The sequence below is a fragment of the Phoca vitulina genome, unplaced genomic scaffold, assembly GCF_004348235.1.
Source record: "Phoca vitulina isolate PV1807 unplaced genomic scaffold, GSC_HSeal_1.0 scaffold60, whole genome shotgun sequence".
NCBI classification, from domain to species: Eukaryota; Metazoa; Chordata; class Mammalia; order Carnivora; family Phocidae; genus Phoca; species Phoca vitulina.
In genome coordinates, this window is record NW_022589763.1 from 6429689 (window position 1) to 6452042 (window position 22354).

General features: G+C 47.0%; 1 protein-coding gene across 4 annotated transcripts in view; it reads left to right on the forward strand.

Moving 5' to 3' along the window:
* The window catches only part of TBL1X (transducin beta like 1 X-linked), a 217577-nt gene that overhangs the window by 68414 nt on the left and 126809 nt on the right, over positions 1–22354 (forward strand). For all 4 annotated transcript variants that reach the window (XM_032391122.1, XM_032391123.1, XM_032391124.1 and 1 more), the window contains exon 2: positions 17326–17399. The gene's annotated coding sequence lies outside the window, so the exon portion shown is untranslated. The remainder of the gene's footprint in view (positions 1–17325; positions 17400–22354) is intronic.

Genomic DNA, 22354 nt, shown 5'->3' on the forward strand with positions numbered 1-22354 from the left:
TGGGTAGCTTAGAGCAGCGATTCTCAACCAGGGGCAGTTGTGTTCCCCAGGGAGCCTCTGACCGTGTCTGGAGATACTTTTGGTTGTCACAGCTGGAGAGTGGGGGAAACGTTCCTGGCATTTCACGGGGAGAGACCAGGGATGTTGCTGGACATCCTATAGTACACAGCCGCCACCCCAAAGAATGATCTGGCCCCAAATGTAAGTAGTGCCAAAGTTTAAACACTCTGGACTGAAAAATGTCTTAGAGCCTCATTTCCTAAGTTTTTAAATGTGAACTGTGTATGTAGACACACATAAGCATACACACCGATGCGTGTGCACATGGAGCACTGCTCACTCTGCACACATGTATGCCATGGGACGACGTGTCTCCTGGTATCCGCCTTTGCCCAGGGTATTGTAATTTTGGGGCACTGTTGCATAAACCATGTTGATGATGTTGGTGACAGTGGTATTAAGACCATAGGGCTTCTTCTGTTCTGCCCAAGGGTAGAGTTGATATCATATTTGCAAAATGTAGTTTATATGTTATGATTTTTAGTATGGCGTGTTTTTTTTTTAATTAGCACGAGCATCAGTGGGGGGAGGGGCAGAGGGAGAAGCAGCCTCCCTGCTCAGATCCTGGGGCTCTGTCCCAGGACCCTGGGATCATGACCTGAGCCTAAGGTAGATGCTTAACCGACTGAGCCACCCAGGTGCCCGTACTATGGTGTATTTCAACAGAACTTTTGTCTGCACATATAAATTGGTTATGTTCTAAGGTTTCCCTTTGCATCTTCCTGCTACAAAGCAGTGATGGGTAAAGAAATAGGGACTCGTATGCAAACATAGAGCCCCCTGTAAATATGGGGGGAGAATTATATTGGCACATGATAGTTTCGGGGAATGCTTGTATTCCGGGATGTTGTGGAGAGGATCTCTCTCCTTGTTTAGCTTTGGACAGGGAGGTCAAGAAAAAGAGAATAATGGATTCCTGGTACAGACGCTTCATGAGCACATTATGCCAGGCTCTCAGCAGCTGCTGGAGGAGCGGAGCATAGTTTCCCCCCTTGAGAACCTCAGGTCTGGTCGGAGGGGCAGGCGAGTACCAGTGTCCTCCATTGCTGGGCGCAGAGCTGCATGGAAGGTGTGGTTGTTACTGGCTGCCCGGTCAGGACCTGCTGGACAGGTGGGTGCCAGGCCCTTCGATGAGGGAGGAGGTGAGGTGTGCGGTGTCCCGGAAGAGGTGGGGCCCCGCCTGGGCGGGCCACGTTGTGCATAGCTTGGCCCCGCTTGCCCACGAGTCCTCAGATGGGCCTCCACCTGGGCCCGTACATCTGTGGTGGCATTTCTTCTGGCTTTGAGATCATACATTTCTAGTTTGGTGTTTTAGGGAAGGGGGGTGGAGGTGTTTGAGGAATGAGCTGACGCTGTAGGCTTTGGGAAGATGGGGAAGATGGTGCTGATGGGCAGCGGAAGACGGAGTGGTCTGGAATTCAGATGCCAGCCTTCATGCTGTGCAGCTCTGTGCTCTTGGGAAAATCACCCGGCCTCAGTCCATTTATCCATGATTTGGGGATAGTCGTGCATGTGGGGATTAAATGAATAAGATGTCAGTGTTTGTGTGACTTCTGAGGTCAGGCTCGCATGAGGTGGAGCTGGCCAGACTTGCACCCACCTCTGCTTCTTGGTGTCAGGCCAGCTTAAACTCTTAAGTGTGCAAGGCAGAGCCCACATGTGCCCACCCCCTCACAATTGTCTACCAAAGAATGGCTGTGACTGCTGGTCCGAGTCCTAAAACTAGCACTCCCGTCTCCAACCCGTTTCTGCTGCCGTCACTGCACACTGGATCATGTTTCATCGACTCTGGGTGCTCTTCCCATTTCTTAAGACTATCCTTAAAAATAGTTGTGGCGGACAGAGCAGTGGTCCTCCAAAGGTGTCCCCATCCTAGTCCTGGGACCTGGGAGTATGTTTCCAGGATCTTGAGATGGGAAGATCATCCGGTGAGGCCAGAGTCCTCACAGAGGTGCTTCTACATGGAGGAGAGCGGCAGGAGGGTCAGAATCAGAGAGGAAGTGTGTCCACTGAAGCAGAAGTCAGACGGATGGGGGCCCACGGGTCAGAGGGGGACGTGTTCCTTCTGGAGGCTCCAGGGCGGAATCCATATCCTCACCACGTCCAGCTTCTGGAGGCCGCCGTGCCTCTGACCCGCTTTACACATCTTACCTCCAGAACCCAGAGAACAAATCTGTGTTGTGTAAAGCAGCTGAGTTGATGCAGATTTGTTAATCACAGCCATGAGAAACGGACTCCGTGGATAAGCCAGCCCACCGGTGGTACAGTCCAGAGTTGAATACGCTGGGCCCAGGGGGTCCAGCTGAGAAGGGGCAGCAGATCGGGGTCCAGGACTTCTGCTGGCTCCTCGACGGCCTCTTCTTCCTCTTTCAGTGAGAAACACAGCCTGGCAGTGAGATGGGTCAGCTGTGTATTGTCCTTCTCATTGACCCTACCAGTGTGATGTACGCTGCCAAGATCGACCAGATTGGAATAGGTTCTTTTGAAGAACCTGGGAAAACAATAATGGCTCTACCAAATTCTGATATTATAGTACTGGTTCAGTCTGAAATAGAAGAGTGTATTCACAGAAATAAGCTGCAATGAAAGCGGGTGAGTTCCAGATATCTTTTTAGCACTGCTGAACTTTGTGCTTGTCTGGAAGAAAGCTCTACAACAGGTTCATTAGCTATTGGGCAGTTTTTAAAATATATTTTACTGTCATTCTTGAAGTTTTTGTCATGTGTCACAACAGAAAATTGAATTTCTTAATCTACTTATATTGAATTTAAAATCCACTTAAATTAGGGCTTCAGGTATTTGTATTCTTGACTCCTAATAAGCAGATATTCTAGTGAGTTTCATCTTCTGGATTCTGTTGTGACTATAACAAGAAGCGTTTTATGTATTGTGGTTTTCATTGCAAAGCAGCTGAAAATCATGTTATGTATAAATGTGACTTGATTCAATAAAATTTATTGTTCAGACGTAATTTGAATTAGAAAGCCCTTCTATATGCCTCTTACCAAGTTAAATTATGCAATATGCTTTTGACATTAGAGGAAATGCACTATTTAAAAACCTTTATATCCGAGCAAATGAAGTTTCCATTTTTTTAAACATTGGAAGTTGTCTCTAGTTTTTTGGTCGTATAGTAGCAATATGTTTTATTTAGTATTTATACACACATACAGATACAATCTTTGCTTCAAGGATCTTAGAGTTTTTTTACAAAACGGTCTACTGAGGCATAATTTACATAACCACAAAATTCACTTGTACAATTCAGTGATTTTTAGTAAATTCATAGAGTTGTGCAGATATTATCACAATACAATTTTAGAATATTTGTCAGCCCAGAAAGACACCCTGTGCCCACGGACAGTCCTCCCCTCCCTGCCAAGCCCTAGTAACCACTAATCTTTGTGTCTCTGTGGATTTCCCTATTCTGGACATTTCAAATAAATGGAATCCTACAATATGTATCTGTTTTGTCTGATCTCTTTCATTTCGTGTAATGCTTTCAGAGTTCATCCATGTTGTAGCATGAGTCAGTATTTCACTATTTTTTTTATTGTTGAATGATACTCTCTTGTTACAAATAGACCATAATTTGCTTATCCATTCATCATTTGATGGACATGTGGGCTGTTTCCACTCTTTGGCTATTATGAATAAGCTGCCATGAATGTTTGTTCGTTTACAGGTTTTTGGATGAACCTTTGTTTTCATTTTTCTTGGGTGTATTCCCAAGAGCGGAATTGCTTGGCCATATGAATTCTGTGTTTAACTTTCTGAGGAACTGCCAGAGTGTTTTCCAGAATGGCTGCTGTATTTTACAATCCCACTCCTGATGTATGAGCATTCCAGTTTCTCCATATCCTCACCAACGCTTGTTATCATTTCTCAAAGAAATTTTTGAGCTGCTGTTAAAACGCCTACAGTGTCACCTGTTGAGTAATTAAGAAATTAGGGATTTTCATTACCTGCTTTAGAGACCACAAGCTCCTTAAAGAAAGGAACTGGGCTGGTCCTGTGCATCTGTGCCTTGTAGCGAGCCTCTCCTAAAGGTTGGTCTCAGTGGATGAGACAATAAAGGAATTAAAGAATAATTCCCAACAGAGAAAGGAATCATGGGGCACCACTTGCCCAAGGGCCTGCGGAGCCAGGCCTTGGGCCCAAAAGATGACTTCTGCCCGTTGAGTGCTGGTTCTGTGTCATTTGTCCCAGGAGATAAGTTCCCAGACTGAGTGAAGCACTTTTCCAGGTCGTTAACCTTCATTCTGTACTTCTGAAGACCGTACTGGAAGACTCGCTTGGATTTTTCAGGGACAGGCTGAGGTTTGAGGCATTTGGAGTGAAGGCGGGTTTTTCACACAGAAGTCCTAATGGAGGGAGGACAGTAACACCTCGATTGGTTCTACAGCCTCCCATGGGAGATGCCGTAGAGACCACACTTGGTTGTAATGTAACTGCTCTGAGATCTAGAACTCTCGCTCTCTCTTTTTTTTTTTTTTTAAGATTATTTGAGAGAGAGCAAGTGCACAAGCAGGTGGAAGGGTAGAGGAAGAGGGAGAAGCAGACTCCCTGCTGAGCCTGGAGCCAGACGAGCGGCTCAATCCCAGGACCCTAAGATCATGACCTGAGCTGAGCCACCCAGGTGCCCCTAGAACTCTCTCTTGCAGTAATTACAAGGTATATAGTCAACTGTCTCTAATACAGAGTGCTAAATGCCATAAAATTGTATGAATATAGTACAGTGGGAACTCAGTGGCAAGAAAAAGGGTGTATGTGCTTCCTATTGCTGACCCACAAACTTCGTGGCTTCAGACAACACCGATGTATTATCTTACAGTTCTGGAGGTCACAAGTCCAAAATGGGTCTCGCTGGACTAAAACTGAGGTGTCTGCAGGGCCACATTGTTTTCTGGAGCTTCTAGAGGAAAACCTTTGTTTTTTGTTTTTGTTTGTTTTTAAATGCCTTTTCTAGCTTCTAGAGGCTGCCTACAATGCTTGGCTCATGACTCCTTCCTTTGTCTTCAAAGCCAACAACAGTTTGACGTTTTCTCACATTCCATCACTCTGATGGGTTGTTTTGCAACCCTCTTCCCCATTTCAAGGAGTCCCCAGATTACATTGGGCGTGCTTGTATAATACAGGATCAAGTCTTTTTTTAAGGTCAGATTAGCAATCTGAATTCCATCAACCACCCGTACTCCCCCATGTCACGTAACCTAGTATGTTCAGAGGTTCTGGAGATTAGGATATGCACAACCTGGGTGGGTGGGGCGTTACTCTGCTTACCATAGGTGGCATCTACTTACAGTGTTGTGATAACTTAGTCTTGACGGTAGTATTAGCCCTGGCCCCTGCTTTTCTAGCTGTGTACAAACCAGCACTGTAGGCAGCCAATATAAGGAGTGTGGGTTTGTTTTCTGAAGCAATGTGGTCATCCATTACGTATTTTTGAGTCATGAGATACATCAGACCTCTGCTTTAGGAAGATTCATGTGGTTTTGCGGATTTGCAGGGGGAGAGGTCAGGAGGAGGGAAATTGTGTGCAGTCATTCAGAAGCCAGGCCACCAAGTAGGGCAGCGGCAGTGGACATGGAGAGATGCGATGTTAGAGACTCCACAGGGTCCACATGTTAGGACTTGGCGTCTGATTGAGGGAATGCTGGGAGGGGGATGGGCAGAGAGAAAGGAATGAGTCTGTGGTGGGAGCAGCAGAGTTTGGGGTCTGGGAGTGAAGGGTAACAAAGGGTGGGTCAAAGACATAGTAATGTGAAGCTGGGAAGGAAGTGAAGATTGCATTTGAAATAGTGACCTTCAGGTGCTGGACAGGGACCCAAGTGGAGATAGGAAGTAGGCGGAAGAAATACTGCCTTTGAAATAGAGCTTTAGAATTACCTGCAAAAAATCTTTTTTTTTTTACCTGCAAAAAAATCTTAAAAAAGGGGGGGGGGGCAGTGCTCCTGGGTGGCTTAGTCTGTTAAGCGTCTGCCTTCGGCTCAGGTCATGATCCTCAGGGTCCTGGGATCGAGCCCCACATCAGGCTCCCCGCTCTGCTTCTTCTCCGTCTGCCCCTCCCCACCATTTTTTTTTTCTCTCTCTCTCTCAAATAAATAAAATCTTAAAAAAAAAAAATTACCTGCAAAGAGGGCCGCCATCTTGGATGGTATTACAAGGGAACAAAGGTAGAGGAAAAAGATTCAAGAACAGAGCGTTGGGGAAATGCTTACATTTAATGGATGAGATGATGAAGAGGAACCAGAGAACCAACCTGAGCAAGAGTAGTTAGGAACGAGAAAGAGGTTGACTCATTCAGCACCTATTTATTGGGTGACTACAACTTGCGAGGTACTGAAGAACCAAAAACAGATGCAGTTACTGCCCTAGTAGAGCTGATGGTCCATCTTGATTGCTGGGGCCCCACTCACCTGGATGTGTGGCTATTACATTAGCCAGTGAGGGAGAAACAGTAACGCTGGATGTTCCTGAGGAGTGGGAAGGATGAAGTGCCGTCATTATGTCTGTTGACTCAGTTGATGTTGTTACTTCAAGATAGCAGGTGGAGGAAGCTTCCTTTGACCATTCACGTGGTTCTAACCAAGGGCCCTTCCCACCCACTTGGCCATGTTAGGACCTCCAGGTTTAACAACTCCATGTTTCTTTAGACAGAAATCTGTGTGTGGGACTTCGGCATTCCTGGTTTGTCATTCTGGAGCCTAGGCCATCTCCACTGCTGACTTGTCTCTAAGATCTAGAGTCGTCCCATAATGTATTGTCCACATTGGGACACTTCTTAGGGTGAAAGGCAGCACTGTTCATAATTGCCTTGAAACAACAGGGATCAACCAGCATCGTCTCGAGCACAAAGACGAGTGAATACGTTGCTGCCTTGAAATAAGCCCTATTTAAATCATGACATTTTTCCTGAAATTCTCAACTTAAATTTGCGAAAAAGTTTTCGTGCCAGATGTTCTGTAATTATTTCCCAGTTCACGCGGGAGTGTGTTCATACACACTCACTGTGGGTATTGCTTGTGGACTGTGGTCAGTCTCATGCGTACTGCCGTTCTGCAGGTGCGTATAGACCCTGCGGTGATTGATGGAAGCACAAATAATCTGAAAGGCATCATTGAACTTGCTGCCATTATGTAGTCTTGCCATGAGGTATTTCTTCCTTAAACATCAGTGCAGCTTTCTCTTTTTACATAGGTGGCCCGGTTTTTTTCACACATAAGAAATGGTTCTCCTTATTTATTGAGACATTGCTTAAAATAGCAAGGAGTTGAATGCAATGGTGACAGAAGTTTATTCAGCCCTTACAGTGAGTTACTAGGCAACTGTTAAAAATGATATTCTACAACTGGTATATTTATTGGCATTGAAATGTGTTTACAATATACTGTAGTGTGTTGCTGTGACCCCAGGAGACCCACAGCCCAGTTGGGACTCTGAGCGCTTCTGAAATGTATCCTGAGAGTCCTACGGGCTGTGGGGAGATGTGCACGCCACCACCGTGTTGTTTATCCACAGAGACTTGACTTATTTACCTATGTTTCGGGGTTGTGCGGTTACCTCATGTTGAAAACTCTTGTAAGAAGCAGCCCAATGCCAATGAAACGTGTCCTGGACCCCATTTACTGAGAACAGAGTTGTATGGAGCCCACAGTTTCCCCTCTGGGGCCCATGGGAGAAATTGTGCATGTGTATCCACTCTAGAAGCTCTGTTTTTAATTATCTTCTTCACTTTTTGGATACAAACTTCTGTTCCTATTTGTCTGTCTGCATAGATGGCTAGGAAACTCAGAATCCGATTTTAGTTCCCTTGCAACTGATCTAAGTTGTGTCCGCTCGTAGGCTTTGCATATGGTCCTCATCTCCCAGCTCCAGCTCATCTTTGGTGCCCTGATTTCGCCAGCTAGTTGTTTTATCGTTGCTCGTGCGTGTGTCTCTGTGTGTGTGTGTGTGTGTGTGTGTTTGGAATCCACTTCAAGTCCTTTTTCCTGGTGGAGGATGACTGCGTATTTTAGTGAATGAGTACAGTGTGATTTCTTGGAGCTTGTTGGCTCACAACAGCTTTTGAATTCTCGTGTGTTAGCGGCATCTTATTTTAATCTGGCTGCTTCCTGCTGAAGTACATCGAGACAGAGTATATTTCTAAATTTAGTGTGATGGAGACTCGGGCAAAAGCAGCTGACAAGCAGACCTAGGTAAAGCTTTCTAGGCCTTTCTAGTTTCTGTCAAATCACTTTATGAGAGAAAGATGGATAACAATTAGCAATGCTCTGGAGTCATTTAATTTTCCTGGGGGAAAAAAAAACTCACACTACTTAAAAAAAAATAAATTCTTTGGCTTGACGGTACATTGAATGGAGCAGGAATTCTTTTTCTGTCTCCGCCGGTGTGGTGGGGAGCAGTTTCCTGTACTCTCTGTTGGAAACGGGACCTTGGAGCCCTGAATAGAGTCTCCATAACTTGTTGAAAAGCAGGAAGTGAAAATGAGGTTATGGAAATAAAAGTTCTTAAATGTCTCCCACTAAGCAAGTGTAAAGAATTAGCTCAGAGGGGTGCCTGGGTGGCTCAGTTGGTTAAGTGCCTGACTCCTGATTTCCACTCAGGTCATGATCTCAGGGTAGTGAGATCGAGTCCCGCTTTGGGCTCTCCACCCAGCGAGTAGCCTGCTGGAGAATCTTTCTCTCCCCCTCCCCTCTCCCCACCTGTGCGTACTCCCTCTCTCTCACACAAATAAATAAATAAATCTTCTGTTATTTTTTTGAAAGATTTTATTTATTTGGCAGAGAGACAGCGAGAGAGGGAACACAAGCAGGGGGAGTGGGAGAGGGAGAAGTAGGTTTCCCGTGGATCAGGGAGCCTGAGGCGGGGCTCGATCCCAAGATCCTGGGATCATGCCCTGAGCCAAAGGCAGACGTTTAACAACTGAGCCACCCAGGCGTCCCTAAATAAATCTTTTAAAAAAACACTCAGTGCAGAAAGAATCGCTGTTTCTCTATTTATGGGAAGGAAAGATTGGGAACAACTTCTTGGGATCAATTCCGAGCCTCAGCTGCTCTCTTGTTAATAACCACGAATACTGACGGCCTCCGACAGCCAGGGCCCGCACTGCGTATTTTGCATGTAGCGGCTCAGAGGTCATCGTCCAGGGCCACACATCTCCTTAGTGACAAGGCTGTGAGCTGATTGCCTCCCGTATGGACCACAGTGACAAAAGCAGTTTTGGCCAGTACTTGCCTGGTGTCCGCTGTGCGCCAGGGAGGGTTCTCTGCTCTTCCCATGTATGAATGAATGGTGGTGCGTTCTCCTAACGTCATTATGAGGGTTCAGTTAGTTACCCCCACTGCACCGAGAAGGACCTGGGAGCATGAGGATTCCTGGCCCCAGGTTGCGCACAGAACTGGCAGGGGGCGCCGGGCGATTCGCAGAGCCCTCTGGCCCCGGCGTCCATGCCCTTAACCGCCTGGCTCCGTGTTCAGTGTGGAACCAGAGGGGTGTGCCTGAAGGAAACGCCTCTGGCAGCCAGGCTTGGGTTCCATGGGGAGCTTGTGGAGAGGGGGACGTGGGCGGGGGACGTGGAGATGGTAACGATGATGCGGTTCTTAGACATGTGGGTTCTTTCAAAGGGTGCAAGGCTGGGGAATGTGAATGCTTGTGCATAGCGTGGGCGAAAGTTGGGAGTGGGGTGTTCTTTTTGAGGTGCTTGTGGTAGGGGCTGACCTGTACATTGGAGGATGTGTAATAACACCCCTAGTCTCCACCTACCACATGCCAGGAACACTCCCCCAGTTGTGGCAGCCCAAAATGTCTCTTGGGGGAGGGCACAGTCACCCCCAATTGAGAACTGCTGGTCTAAACACTTGGGGGCAGGAGTCACCCTCAGTGTAAACTGCAACAGGATTCCTAGTGGCCCCTTTCTCCAAACTGTTGAATTTGACACTTCAAAAAAATTCCAGGGGGGGCGCCTGGGTGGCTCAGTCGTTAAGCGTCTGCCTTCGGCTCAGGTCATGATCCCAGGGTCCTGGGATCGAGCCCTGCATCGGGTTCCCTGCTCGGCGGGGAGCCTGCTTCTTTCTCTCCCACTCCCCCTGCTTGTGTTCCCTCTCTCGCTGTGTCTCTGTCAAAAAAATAAATAAAATCTTTAAAAACAAAAACAAAAACAAAAAACAAAAAACGAAAAAATTCCAGGGTTTCCTGGATGGCTCAGTTGGATAAGCATGTGACTCTTGATTTCAGAGTTGTGACTTCAAGCCCCATGTTGGGTGTAGAGATTACTCAAATAAATAAAAACTCTTTTAAAAAAATTGCATTTTTGGAAAAGCCTGGGGTTTAAAAGTCATTTTGAAGGCCTCTCTTTCCAAAGGGGTATGGATTAGAAAGTTGAATATTTGGGGGTTTGCCTCTACAATTCAGCTTCTTTCAATATAGGGAAACTACAGTGTGTTTGTCTAAGAGTGCTGGGTGTTTTTAGTCTTAGTTTTTCATTTGAATTTTTATTTAGGTTGTCTTCCTGATGTCCTGCATGTGGAGGTGACACTTGAAGCATTGTGCTTTGTGAATAGGAAGAGGCGTGCGCATGTGCTTGAGTGTGTGTGTGCTGCGCGTGTCTTAATACTTAGTTCTTTAATTAGCTGATCGTTGACATTGGTGTCCCAAATTTTGAGGTGTTTATGTAAGCAAATAATTGAATTTAATTATTTTACAAAAGGGATTTGCTTGCAGCATTGTTAACTGAAACGAAGACAGTGTAATTGACCTTTCCAGGTGAGTGGGGGAGAGCATGTGTTTGGCAAAGGATAGAAACTGAAATGTGAACACCAGGACCATATGGTGTTCAGAAACTTTTATCATAATTTCAGTGAATAGATAATGTGCTTGACAATTACATTTAAAATTATGCTTAATGCTCACTGCAAAATGTGGAGACGGTGCTTTGGGAGATGAGGGAGAGAGTAATTGGGATTCTTTTTACCTAACGATGCACTATGTCATCTATAAACAAAGAACTGATTGGAGTCACGTGAGGATTGTATGCATACAGTTTGTGTAGTATCTGTGGGGAGAGATTCAAGTCACTGTTGATTGACAATTTGCTGAATAAGGAAGATGTTATCCTAATACTTTAATGTGTCTTCTTTAAATGTGGTTATTTTTCTCACTAAAGATTAGTTTCATGCCATTAAATAAAATTTATCATTCTAATTTAAATAATAAATGCTTAGAAACAAATATGGTGTGACTGATAGCTTATTAAAATTTGCTGTGGGTTTGTTTTTCCCTCCCCCCTGTTGGTATTGGCTCTAGAGGGATTATATAATTATAAGCCCAGTTGGGTCATGTGATTACCTTATCTTATTTCAGATTTTCACATGACAAACCATATCTTGGTCTTTCTGTATGGAATCTGTTTGGTATATCACAGTGTGAGCCAGGAACCCATTTTTCATTTGTTGTGAGTGGAATATGGGTGACTCTGCTGGTGTAAGGGTGGTGGGTAAATGAGACGTGTGTTTAACCATATGCATTCAGATACATCAGTATGAGTTTAGAAGCATTGATTTCCAAGCTTAGAAATCTTTTTATTAGCATCATAATAGATTTAAAAAGAAATCAAGTTTATATAAGCATCTTGTTTGGTGTCCATTTTTCTCCTTTCTGAGTAGTTCATACTTTCATGCTGGACTTGTAAAACCTACAAATATAATAAAATGTCCTGTTTTGCAGGAATGAATGGATATTAAATGACTTTGTGAAGAATAGATGAAGAAAATGTGTTTCGCACATTGATCCTTAAATAAAAAATGATTTCCCCTGAACATTTATTTCCCTATTCCCACAGTGCTAATATGTTTCTTTCTTTTTTTTTTTTTTTTGAGTTGAAAAAACAATAATGACTTTCTTTTGGCTTTGAGCCTGAACTTAGTTTGTTTTCAGTGCGCACCTATTACCTGCCTGCTGTATGGTGGGCACTAAGCTTTAAAGAAAATGGCTCCCAGTGATTGAGGTGAAACAACAGGCTGATCGGCTTTGGCTTGGGTGCCCAGAACTTTTGTAATTTTGTTTTTGCAGTTTTGGTTTTTGCGGTTCTGTTTTCTATCATGGTCATTGTTCATAGAATGTCTGGGTAACAATTTGTTATGTTTGTGATGTTTGTTGATTGAGTAAATGAGTGAATGAATGCCCAGAGACTGCCCTGGTATGCCTTTTTAATGTCCGTCCCCTAGAGCGTCCACCGTGCAGAAGTATAGGTTCTTCAAGTTCTTACGAGGAAGGAAGCCATAAGGAATGAAGTCCTAGAATCTCATATTGAAAATAGTATAGTGGTGAGGATTTAGAAATTACATTCCATTTCTTCTTCTGAACATCTTAATATCTTCCGATGTTTAATATCATCTTAGAGTTGTGCTGTAGGCACTGCCTCTCCTTTGTTGGTTTTTTTTTCCCATTTGTCATAGTCTTTAGATTTGCATTAATACGGTAACCACTGGCCACATGTGACTATTATACTTAAATTAATTAAAATTAAATAAAATTTAAAAGCCTGTTCCTTAGTTGCACTAGTCAAACACTTCAAGTGCTTCGTAACTGCATGCAGCTAATGGATACCTTACTGGTCAGTGAAGGCATAGTGCAGAAAGTTTTATTACATAAATGAGAGATGGTTATTCAGATTTTTGCCTAATAGGTATTCCAAGGACGAGACGCTGGAAAAAAATCTTAAATCTGAAGAAGAGAGAAATTTCCTACCAGGTGACTAGAACAGAGAATAAAAAGCATATAAAGATTATTACACGAAAGCTCACCATGTCATTTTGGAATATTAGAGATAAAGGCAGTATATAAGGACTATCCTGGATTTAAAGGTCATATCAAGAATCTGGAATCAGAATGATACCAGATTTCTTAACGGCAGCATTGGAAGTTGGAAAAGAGACTAAGAATTCTATGCAAATAATTTTCACTCAGAATTTAAAGTCATTCTTCTACTAGTTGTTAACTAAGGGTAGAATAAAGATATTTGTTACATATTCAGGATATCAGTAAAATTTAGCTTTTGTACATCAGTTCTCAGAAATCTAGAGAATGTGTCCCACTGAAATGAGAGAGTAAACCGAGAAAGGGGAGATTTGGGATCCTAGAAACAGAGAGACAGAATGTATTCTCACGATGTTGTGGTTTCAAGGCGGCATGAACTCTATAGCAGGCCTAATGCTGACAACTACAGACTGGAACAGAGACAAGAAATTTCAGAAGGTCTGATGTGTGTATATTTGGGGGATGTAGGCGTGATTGAGGGGGAGACCCATAGAGCTGACAGATTATCTGAGAATTTTGATCATGTGAAAAATTGAGTCAAAGGATTGTGGACAATGCTGGAAGAATTACCAAAGGATATATATATAAAAGAAAACTAAGGAAATAAAAACAGATGCAATTAGTAACCCCAGGAAAACAAAAAGGTTGCATAAGAAAGGAGTCATAGTCATACTATATTGCTTGCTTAGCAGCGCCCATTCCGTTGTCAAAATAATATCCGTCAGATATAGATTTAACCAAAAACTATGGTTACACTACTGGGAAAATGTGGTAGGGTTAGCATAGGATTGAGGAGGGAATTTAAAAAACCAAAATTCTCACCCATATGTGAGAAAATCAAATAAGTAATATCTGAAGCTGATAGGGAATATTATAAGGTTATATAGAAACATGGAAGTCATACTGAGGATCACTGCCAGTAAAACAAACAGGTCTGAGATTTGAAAATGGTTGCTGTGGGAAGTAGAATTGGGGATAGATGGTGCTATAAAAAGCTTGTAAGTGAAAAGAGGCGTCTTTTGCCTCACCTGTGTTTTACTTTTTAAAACAATGTACATGCATTACTTTGAAAAGAATGAAAGTGGTTTGGAGCATGAGAGCATATAGGATGTATCTCCCATAAAATTATAGAAATTTTAGTATGGTCACCCTTGGCAGTATGGATACCTGGGCCAGATAATTTTTTGCCTCAGAAGGACTGTGCTGTGTGCGGTGTCCCTGGCTTTACTAGATGCCAGCAGCATTCCTCCTCCAGCCTGACAACTAAAAATGTCTCCAGACATTGCCCAGTGTCCCCTGAGAGACAGCCCCATTTGAGAACCACTGATTTAAGAGATTTAAAATCTGTTACTGAATGAATCATCGCCATACATAAAAATGCTATTCAGTACTGGTGTAATGCAGGAAACAACAGCTTCATTACACAGAACTTGAACCTCATAGCAAATGAAGTGTTCAGAATTCTCGGGTTCCTCATGCCAGTACCCGGCTCAGCCCCTGGCTCTTGGCCCAGTTAATTCAGGGCTCACTAAAAAAAGAAAGGACTCAGGAGGAAATTGCAGCTTCTCTGTTACGCTCAGTGGCTTCTGAAAACATATTTTGGATTTTTTGCGTTGTTTTCGTGATGGTACAACTTGAGTTTCTTTGGCGTGCAAATGTTAATCATTATGGCAATTTTGGGAAAACGTTGCCGCCTTTGGATATATTTCTGTGGTCAGTTGGCTGCAGGACAGATGGATGCATACATTCCTTCTCCCTCCCTCCCCCAGCATCCTTGTGCAAGTTCTTGGTTCAGTTCTTTGCAAGGGTTTTCCCTTAGAATTTACAAAGGAAGTCAACGGGAAAATGGTTCCTCAGATTTTTTGATGTGGATGAAACCTCATAAATAATTTAATACCCTCATTTCACAGCTGAGGACTCTCTGGTCCAGAGAGAGTTTCTTATAATTAATTAGGAGCAAAGTGAGGCCTGTAAATCTGCCCTTCTTTTCTTCCCCTAAATTTTTTTTTTTTTAATATGATAGCATTAAAGGTAATAGTAGTGGTGCAGCATGATGATGGAAGGGGGTAGGGCAATGGGTCAGGCATCTATCTGGCAAGTGGTGTCCGCATTTTCACACAATTCGGGACTCTGAGCATCGTGTGCCAGGGGCACGAGCCCTTGTAAGTTTAGAGAGAGAGAGAGAGAGATGGCTGGCCCACTCAACTGTGAGGCCCCTGGCTCCTGCTTGGGAGGAACTCTGCAGGTTGTCTGGTATTTTGGAGTCGCCCCTGCTGGGAGTGTCCTGCAGGGCCAACTTCCCCGGTTGGCCTCCTCTTCCCTCTGCTGGACGGGGCACTGGATGGGGCACCCGTGCTGTCCACTGCCCAGCGTCCTGGCACTCGGCCGCACCCATCCCCTTTCCTGAGCACCCTGAGAGCATCAGCTGACCTTTTTAGAAATCTCAGTGCCCTCTTGCCTGCCTTTGTTGCCTCCAGCACCACTCAAGCTGCAGCTCCCCTCTCTTCCTCGTCACCTGACTTCATGGGCCAACAGGAATGCTGCCGCCTCCATGAAGCCTCTCTAGATTTCTTCCATGTAGTGGGCATGGGCAGAGGAGACAGTGTGGTTTTTTTGTCATCCTGTCATCTGCTCTCCTCCTTGCCATCCATATCAGTGGCCGTTATTTGCTAGTCATTCCATGATTTTTGAGAGCTGTTTGTCCTTAGATGCCAGGGAATACCGCACCACCCTGGATTTCCTCCTGCCTGTCTGCACACCCCTGTCTCATTGACATCTCCTTCTCTCAGCCTTCCATCCGCGGCTTGCAGCCTTTAGACCAGGGGTTCTCTGCAGGGCGCTTGTGCCCCCCAGGGGACACCTGGTATGTTATCGCAACGAAGGGGGCGAATGTGTGGATTGCTGCCAGCATCTAGGGGGTGGAGCCCAGAGATGCTGCTCAGTGTGCAGTGCAGCCCCCACAACAGAGTTATCAGATTCACAGAGTCAGCAATGCCCAGGGTGAGAAACCCTGCTTTGGGCATTCCCATTCAGGCCCGTAGCTTTTGAAGATCATGGTTACGGGATGACTTCCAGACTTAACTCTGCAGCCGTGACCTCTCCTGATTGCTTGGACTGGTGTCCTTCACTACCTAGTTAGTAGTCCACTTACAGCTAGGATGGACGTTTCAAAGTTAACATGTAAAAAAGTCCTGCTTTTCCTCTCCTCAAGTCTGCCTACATCCCAGGAAATGGCACCATCTTCCAAATTGTTGCTTAAGCCCTGAAGCTAGAAGTCACACTGGGTTCTTCTCTCCCCTCCCCACCACACATGCCTCCCCCTCTCCCCTTCCCCCCGCTTCCCCCGTGAGTCCTCTAGGTCAGAATGTCTTAGAACCCTGTACACTGTCTGCATTTTGTGCTCGTCTTTCCTGCCGGCACTGTGCGAGTCACCGGTGGTTCTCTATTGAGCAAGAGCTTCTCTGGATTTTGTTCTAAGCATGACAGGAGGCCCCGAAGGCTTTTTTTTTTTTTAATAGCAGGATGATCAGATTTTCTTTTCTCATTAACTCTGGTGCTGGGTGAAGAATAAGGTGTAGTGGGGCCTGTGTAGGATCAAACTCCTTTCCATGAGCTGTGAGGTCCTCTTGGACCCGGGACCTGCTATTACTCACTTCTGGTGCCCAGCACTAGCCTTCCTCCCTCCCTCTTGCCAAGGTCACTCTCACCACAGGACATTTGCACTTGCTGTGTCCGCATTGTGGCCTCTCTCGCCCATATTCAGACACTCCCTCCTCAAAGAGTGCTGCCCCAGGCCCCAGAGTAAGTAAACTCCTTGCCCCCGGTCACTTTCTCTTCCACCACCACCAACCAGAGTCTCAGTAGTTCTGTCGTATGAAGTGATCTCGCTCTGCGTTTGCTTTCTAGTTTATGGTCCCTGCTCTTCCATCACCAGGTTCCCCGCTTTTCCCTGCCGGGATGGGTATGTTCCACAAGCGCAGGCACTGTGTGTCCCTAATACTGGAACAGCACCGAGCGCCGTTTGCGTTTTCCGCAAGACTGAACGAGCCGTTGTCAGTAGAAACTTCATGAGTTGGGTTGAATTTAGAAATACCTGTGTTTAAAAAAAAAAAAAAAGAAAGAAAGAAAAAGAAATAACCTGTGTTTTCACTTAGCATGCTTTAGGAGGGTAGAGGAAAAGTGTGTCTGGTAAGAGCGGAGTGGATTTTTCAGTTATCGACATTCCCTGGTGATAGGATCATAATTGCTTGTGAGATAATGAAACTTTTGACCAGATTTGCGTGCTTTAACTGGGGAATGAAGCCCGGGAGTCAACGATGACCTAGTGATTATTTCGGTTTTGTCATATCCCTAATTCAGATATCTCCTGGCCTGTGGAACGGTTGACGGTGTACTTCAAGATGTTTTCATGGACGCTTTTGCCTTACTTCGGTTATTTTTCATTAACAGGTAACTGAAGATAGAAAACACGCCTTGAAATAAACCCTCGAAGGAAGAAGGGATTTGCCTACATTTGGCTCTGAGTAAGTGAAATTGTAAAAGGATTTCTTATTATGTAATAAATATCCTGTCAACCTCTTCATATTTTCTGTGCTTAAAAATTAAATGTTACTGTATTGGCTCTAAGTACTGGAAATGGTGATTTCTCAAGATTTCTTGTAACAGGTAATTTTGCTAGCAAGAAAATGCTGTGTGTCTGCCTAACACCCTTCTTTTTCGTTGAGCTTCTGGAAGTCAAGAGATTTTAGGAAAGAGAAATGGAGATGATTATTAAAATCTGTATGCTTTGGAGAGAAGTATCATTTGTCCTATTGTTTCCCATATGCATTTGAGGCCCTTCTTTGTCCTTAGAAGGCTGACTCATAACCAGCAAGGGCTTTTGACTTTTTGTCTGGCACACGCTCCGTTCCTCTTGTTTGTTCTTCTTAGTACGTGTGTGGAGAACGACAGGCCACCATGTAACCGCTTGTGGACCAGCCAGGATTTTCCAGAACCACCTTGTTGGGACACCCTCCTGAGGCAGCATGGCCTGGGACAGAGGCCCCTGCAGACACGTTTTCCTTCGTTCTCAGCCCTCCCTGGGCTGTTGATAGAGCAGAGCCAATCCAGAGTCACGTAGAACAGGCCTTCTGGGGCCTGGAGCTCTCCTCTTGTCTGCTGTATTGCACCCAGTTAAGGCCCGATGCCCTCTCAAATCAAGAACATCCTTTTCAGAGCACTTGGTTTGAAAGATCTTCCATCTCTGGCATGACTGGTCGTTCAGTGTGTTATTTCCGGAGCATTGTGGAGTATACGGAGGTGTGTGAAATGTGTCTTGTTTTGGGGGGTGAGGCATTACAGATGCATGAAGTGGGGGGCGTGGCAGAAGGCCATGGTGGGAATGGGTATTCCGTGCATGGTGTAGACACTCCCTGCTGAGGGAATTCTGAACAACGCTCTTTTTTAAAATTTAATTTATTTGGGGTGCCTGGGTGGCTCAGTTGTTAAGGGTCTGCCTTCGGCTCAGGTCATGATCCCAGGGTCCTGGGATCGAGCCCAGCATCGGGCTCCCTGCTCGGCAGGAAGCCTGCTTCTCCTCCCCCACTCCCCCTGCTTGTGTTCCCTCTCTCGCTATCTCTCTCTCTGTCAAATAAATAAATAAAATCTTAAAAAAAAAAAAATTTATTTTATTTTTTTAAAAGATTTTACTTAACATTTGAGAGAGAGAGAGAGAACATGAGCAGGGGGAGGAGCAGAGGGAGAGCAGGGAGCGCAATGTGGGGCTTGATGCGGGACTTGATCTTGGGACCGGGAGATCATGACCTGAGCCGAAGGCAGATGCTTAACCGACTGAGCCACCCAGGCATCCCTGAATTCTGAGCAAGGCTCTTAACAGCATGTGGCAGAGTAGCCTAAGGAGGGAGGGACCTTCCTTTTGGAAGGGAGACTCCAGATGGGTTTGGTGGTGGATGGAGTATCGATATATGTTGAAGAATTATGTTCTAGGTGGGGGACTGACTACAGGCAAAGGTCAGGAGCCAGGAACAACAAAGCTTTTTTTTTTTTTTTTTAAAGATTTTATTTTATTTATTTGACAGAGAGACAGAGCACAAGCAGGGGGGGCGACAAGCAGAGGGAGAAGGAGAAGCAGGCTCCCCGCTGAGCAGGGAGCCCGATGCAGGATTCGATCCCAGGACCCTGGGATCATGACCCGAGCCGAAGGCAGATGCTTAACGACTGAGTCACCCAGGCGTTTCCCCCCCCCTTTTTTGTAATAGGGGAAGTTGATAAAGCAGCCTGGTGGCCTTGAACGGGGTGATGGGGGAGCAGAAAGGGCCTACGGGAAGGGCAAGGACTGTGGACTGGACCGTGTCTGCACCGTGCTCTCAGGAGCCTTTGATTCTTTAGCGTTAGAGCTGCCATCTTTCATCGGCCTGGACGTACCCGAGGACTGCAAGTCCATCAGTGACAGAGGGACAGTCTGTAGACCGAGAGGGCACCAGAGGTGACTCTCACAACCAACCCGCATGGGGCGGAAAGAACAGTAAATGGTGACGAGGTAGCCCTCTTACACGCGCGTGCCAGATGTTGCCGGGTTTTGGTAACGCCTTCCCTGAGCTAGTTCACGGAGGGGACCGTCGCTCACTGGACGTGTGCTGTCGGCGGTCCTCGCTCTGCTCACGGAGCTGTGCTCCCGCCCCCGCCGTGCGAGTCCTTCCGTCAGAGCTCTCCGGGGACCAGTGTCAGAGTCGAGTGGCCCCCTCCCCCGGCCTCCCCCGGTCCCCGACAAGCACCGATCTACTTCCCGTGCCTACAGGGTAGCCCGTTCCCGGGCGTTTCATGGGATCGGCGTCGTGCGGTGTGTGTTCTTTGCGGCTTCTGTTACTCAGCATAACGTTGTCACGGTCCCGTCACGGTCCCTCCTGTGTGGTAGGACGTGTCTGCGTCTCATTCCATTTTCTTGCCAAATACTATTCCGTTGTATGAACAGGCCACATCTTGTGTATCTGTTCGTCAGTCGGTCATTTTGAAAGCTTCTATTCCGAAGTGACGTTGGACTCGCAGAGAGTTGCAGAAACAGTCCTGGGAGTTCCCGAGTACCCCTCCCCGACTTCCCTGTGACGAGAGCGTCTCCCATCACGATCCCGAGCTGCTGTGCTCTCACCAGGGGGACGTGGGCGCTGGCCCCGTGGACTCCGATGCAGACCCTCTGTGGATCTCAGCAGAGTTCACGTGCACTCGTGTGCATGCGTGTGCTTGCCTGCGTGTGTACATGTGTACCACACGTACACGTTCATGCGGTGTGCGCACGCCACGCGGGACGTCGTGTAGGTCACATGTCACGCAGTTTGCAGACGCACACCGTTACGTCACCAGCACGGCTCCTCATGACACTCCTTTAGGTCACCCTGTGCGACTGCTGGCAGCCACTGGGCTCTCCGTCTCTAGAGTTCTGTCATTTCGAGAATGTTACATGAGGGAATCGTACGGCATCTGGCCTTTGGAGGCTGCCTTTCTTCCTCAGCCTGAGGCCCTGGAGATGCATCCAGGTGGTGGGTGTGAGCGGCTCGTGCCTTTTGGATGCCGAGCGGTGTACCGCCGTCCGGCTGTGCCAGAGCTTAGGTGTCCGTTCACGAGTTCGGGGGCCTTCGGGATCTCTGCAGCGGGGGGCGCGTACAAGGAGAGCTGCCGTGCGCAGGTTGTGCTGTGGACCAGATGCGGTTTGAAGTCCCCAGTTTGTGCCTCAGGTAGTCCTGGGAGATCAGTGCCATTGTTGGGGGCCATTGACCCTCAGCGAGGCCGTGGGGCCCCCGGGCTCCGGTGGGGGAGTGGGCGGCTGGAGCGGACTGCAGCTGGCTGAACCCCTCCCGAGCCGCCGCGTTCGGAGGGTACGGCGGTGGTGCTGGGCCCCTCTGGCATCGAGACCCTGCTGACGGAGGGAGGGTGAGACCCCCTGGCCACACGGAACTAGCTGGGCGCTGAACCGTGCCACCGGGGACGATTGCCTCCGTGCACAGACAGCTGCCATGCCAGGAGCAGAGCCCGGTCACCATCGAGCTGCTTTCCCGTTGGGGGACTGCTGTGTGTGGGGACGAGGTGGCTCAAGGAGGCAGCCTCCGGGCGCCTGGGTGGCTCAGTCGTTAAGTGTCTGCCTTCAGCTCAGGTCATGATCCCAGGGTCCTGGGATCGAGCCCCGCATCGGGCTCCCTGCTCCGCGGGGAGCCTGCTTCTCCCTCTCCCACTCCCCCTGCTTGTGTTCCCTCTCTCGCTGTGTCTCTGTCAAATGAATAAAAAAAAAAAAAAACAAAAAAAAAAACAGCCTCCAGTTCCGTCCACAGCGGGGCCAGCAGGAAGCCCTGGGGCTGTTGTTCGCTGGCGGGCGAGTGGGCTCAGACCTGCGGGCTCCATCGGGCACATGCCCCACCGATTGCCGCAGAGAACCACGTGGCTGCGCTCTCCAGAGACCAGCATGCGGCCATGCTGTTTCCAGGAGCTGCCTTCAGAGGGGCCTGCTTGTTTCCCCCCCCCCCCCGGGGGGAGTAGTGAATCGAGACAGTGAAAGGTGCGGTGCCCTTTGCCTCGGCATGGCTCTTCTGTTCCCGTGAGGACAGAGGGAGAGGCATGCGGGGGCCTCGAGGCGGCCAGCTCTGGTCTCACCTCTTGTTTTCATCACCCACGCCCTGTGGGACCTCCAGAAGTTGCTTAGCACCTCTGAGCCTCAGTCTTCTTCTCTGTACAGTGGGAAGTTAATCCCTACTTCTCAGTCCTTTGGTACAAGACACGAAATTGCCAAGCGTTTTGTGGAGTCCGTGTGCATTCCCGCTTCTCCCTTCTACTTCTTTTCTCCTCCTCCCCGTCCACAGCCTGGAAGTGACTCAGAACCCTGAAATGCTCAGTGTTTGCTTTTGGGCTGGATGCTGTTTGCCCAGTGTGGAGGGAGGGACGGAGGGGGTGGGGGGGGAAGGGGGGGAGTGTGTGTGTGTGTGTGTGTGTGTGTGTGTGTGTGGTGTGGCTTATTCTAAACACTTGCAGCCTGCTTTCTCATTCATCTCTGATTGCCGTCCTTCTTGGAGTCTAAGTCACAAGATGGGTGACCAGTTCTCACCAACTCCTCTTTATTCATACAATCCAAGAAGGGCACGAATGATCCAGGTACTTGTGATCAAAGGGAGCCATGGCTCAGAGAAGTGGTGCATTGGAGCCTGAAGGGTTGGTTTAGTGTTAGAGTTGATTAGGACTGGAAATTGTAGTAGGGACAAGACAGGGACTCCGGTGGATCTCAACTGGGCGGTGTGCCCTGTTGCAGACCAACCCCATTTCGGGGGTTTCATACTAACTGGGTAAAGGTGGTGTCCCAGAGGGGTCTTACAGCAGCCTCAGAGTGCGTGGGGTAGAGTGGGGTGTTGCTGATCTGTCTTATCAAAAGCAGTAAAACTTCGCGGGTGACCTTGGAACCATAGCTTCTTGATTTAAAGGTGTCAATTCCGTGTGGATAATC